The 3,444-nt window shown below is 32.0% G+C and overlaps 1 pseudogene; it reads right to left on the bottom strand.

Moving 5' to 3' along the window:
* Window positions 1-1,328: 1,328 nt before the first annotated feature.
* On the bottom strand, window positions 1,329-2,042 carry LOC149178048 (protein LATERAL ORGAN BOUNDARIES pseudogene; annotated as a pseudogene).
* Between the last annotated feature and the right edge of the window lie 1,402 nt (window positions 2,043-3,444).

Genomic DNA, 3,444 nt, shown 5'->3' with positions numbered 1-3,444 from the left:
CTTTCAATGCAATCATATTACCTAAGTAGCAAAAAAACAACCATCATATCACATAAATAAACAAAAATTGCTTTCATTTAAAAAAACACATAAAATACACCAACATATACATATCATTTTAAATAAAAAACAATGTCTATACATAAATATCAATGTCATGTCATCTAAGAAATATATCATGTTATAAAATAATACAATTTATGGGTACATTAAAAAAAAATTAAGCCTATTTTCACATTTAAATAAACAAACACATCCATTTCACATATCTTATAAAAATAAAAATAAAAATCTACTCATGAATAAATTCTTTTATATCATCCATTTTCCTAAAAATAAATAATTACATATAATAAAATAGTACAAAGATATCTTTTCACATTATAAATAATAAATTATAAATCAAAACATTCAATTTACAAAAATATTCCTATATAATTTCAAATCAATAAATAATTATACAAACATAAATATAACTAAACAATTCAAGTACAATAATTAAGTGAAAAACGCATTCACTAATAACGATATAGATATAAATGATATAAATCAAATACCATAGGATATAGAACAATAACTTTAAGTATATTATATTAGTTTTATTTGTTATATATTTAATAATTTAATATAAATATTTATTGAATAAATTAAATATTTAAAATAAGAAAATCAAATATTAAAAAAAAAATTTAAAAATTTGTTTATATAAAAATTTGAAATACTTAAATATAAGAAAATAATTTAAAATAAGTAAATTGAGGTTGAAGATAAGTGGAATAAAAGGAGAATTCTACCCTATTGATAAGTGGAGTAAAAAGAGAATTCTACCCTATGGATGACAATAGTGAGAAGAAACTACCTCTTAACAAGTTGAAAAATATAGTCAAGATATGTGGAAGAGTCCAAAAGCTTCTAAAAGTGGTAGCAGGATTCATCAATTCAAAAGAAAACGCAATGTTGAAAGAGTTAAAAAACAACTTAAAATGTAAAATAAGGAATGATATAGATTTGAAGCTTCACAGAATTTCACACACTGACATTTAGACATTAGTTCATATTTTGTAAACTGTGACTTGGAAAAGCTATTAGATGTTATGAGGCTTTAGGACAAAGAACTAACCCCGTTTTCAAACAGAACTAACGATGTTTTCTGGGTTTTATGACGAAGAACATTGCCATCAAACAGAACAGGCCAATAAAATCGAAAGTCTTTAGCACCAAGAACAGAGCACGAAGAAAAAAATAAACTAAAAATAAGAAGAATTAAACAGCAAAAGGAGATTAATGAAATGGAGCGAGCAATAACAAAACATTAAAATTTAAAAACATTAACATTTATGAAAACATAAATCATAAATATGAATATAAAATAAATAACTGTCATGGCGGTATCAAATATCATCCATGCATCCCTTCTGGCTGATCCTCTTGGTCAAAACCAAAGAATAAATCATAAATACGAATATAATATAAAATAAATACCTGTCATGGCTGTACGCTACTGCCGTCTCTGGCAGGCCTGGCTGAAGAATACAGTCCATACGCATGATTCTCAAAGCCAATTCCAGAAGCTGATCAGCTGTAACTCTTCTCTAGAATTAGGGAATTCCATTAAATTTTTCCGTTGTTGTTCCCTACCTTCCGCATGAATCATGTCAACTCTGGAATAAGGTGGCATCGTCGAGCCTGGACTATGTGGATTAAGAACACGCTCCGCTGCAGAGGTGTACTGAAGGAGATCCGCGTGGGCAGCCGCCAGTTCCTTTTGTAGCTGTTGCACCTATCTCTGCAGCGTGGAGATCGCTCCAACGCACCGATAAACGGGATCTTTCAAGCGATCTTCGGCTTCATATGTCAGAGAATTCACCGCGTCCTCCCGTTGATTGGGCTCCAAATCGTTGGGTACTTTGGCCACGTTGCTTACTACGAAGATCTTGTGAATATTGGCAAATTTTTTAGGTTTTTCCGGAGGAAAATACGACACAAATACACACTCTGAGTTTGAAGGCAGCGCACGGTGAGTTCGACGAATTCGAAGCCATCTCTGCCACTAAACATAAACCATCATGATTTACTATGGCGGAAAAGAAATCAGTATATGACTCATAAATATGACTAACTGTGAGGTAAATAATTATTTAAATCAGTACAGAAAATAACGAGAGAACGCACCTTTTCTTGATATAGAGATTTTTTTAATTGGGTTGCTGAAATTCCACAGGCACACGCAATTACCTTGAATTTTTCTGGAGAAGGATGTTGAAGCGTTTGCATTATATTGAAGTCCGGTGAATTCATTGAAAAATCAACATTACCCATAAATGAACACGTAATTAAATATGCAACAAACAAGTTGTTAAACCTGTAACATTTTCAATTAAATTTGATACCCAATCAAAGCTTAAAACCATACTATATAAATAGAATTCAGTACCATCCATGCATACAATCACATACATAAACATAAACATGGCATGACTGTCACACACAAATCGACATACTCAAACAACAGACTTACTCACTCACTCACACGGAAACCAAACACACATCTAAGCACGCAGACTTGCCAATCTGAATATAGAAGATTGAAACCAACCACACATCTAAACACACAGACTTGCCAATCTGAATATAGATAGATGAGGAGAAAAATACTGGAAAATGATAAGAATTTCCCTCCTTCCTTTGACGAGTATATTCTCCGGGCTGCTGGGTATATGTAGTTCCCACGCCCTTTTGAAGGTTTTATCGACGCCGAGCATTATACGTTGCCGAGTGTTGTAGGTTGGTTTCTGGTTATGTTCTAACACGCGCCCGTAAATACCGGCGTGTTATACGCTGGCAAACGATGCTTTTGTCAGAGAATATAACGAACTTGATGCTTTTGTCAGAGAATATAACTAACTTTACATAAAACAAACGCAAATACCGGCGTATAATACGCTGACAAACGATGCTTTTGTCATAGAATATAACGAACTTGAAATAAAACAAACGCAGCGAATATGCCGCTTTATTGTCAGAGATCATAACAAATTACGGGTGCCCACTACTTCGCATAAATTTTTTTGTTGAGAAGATTGGGTATGTTTCAAATTTAAAAATCGCGTTGGTATATTGAGAACCAGTCCGCACGGCTTTGAAAGGAGGCTAAATAATGTTTCAAATCGCTTTTCATTATTTATGGCTCTCTCATGTGATGTTCACATAATGAGTTTGCTTCGGACTGTTTTTTAAACTCTTGTATGACATACTAACCGTACAAGCTTTCTAAATACAGTTGTGGACATTTTAGTTTGGAAATTACTTTTTTATTCTGCAATTGTATCACATTTGTGAAAGTTAAAAGTAAAAACATAATAGCCTTAAATTTAGAAAATATTAATTATAGTTTTGAAAGTTCAGAAAAGCAAAATGATAACGACTATATTTAGAAACAAGAAA

Source organism: Pinus tabuliformis, chromosome 4_1, assembly GCF_031772625.1.
Source record: "Pinus tabuliformis cultivar Carrire ecotype Pingquan chromosome 4_1, CPIR1, whole genome shotgun sequence".
NCBI classification, from domain to species: domain Eukaryota; kingdom Viridiplantae; phylum Streptophyta; class Pinopsida; order Pinales; family Pinaceae; genus Pinus; species Pinus tabuliformis.
The sequence above is the reverse complement of the archived record's forward strand: the minus strand, read 5'-3'. Positions and strand labels throughout refer to the sequence as shown.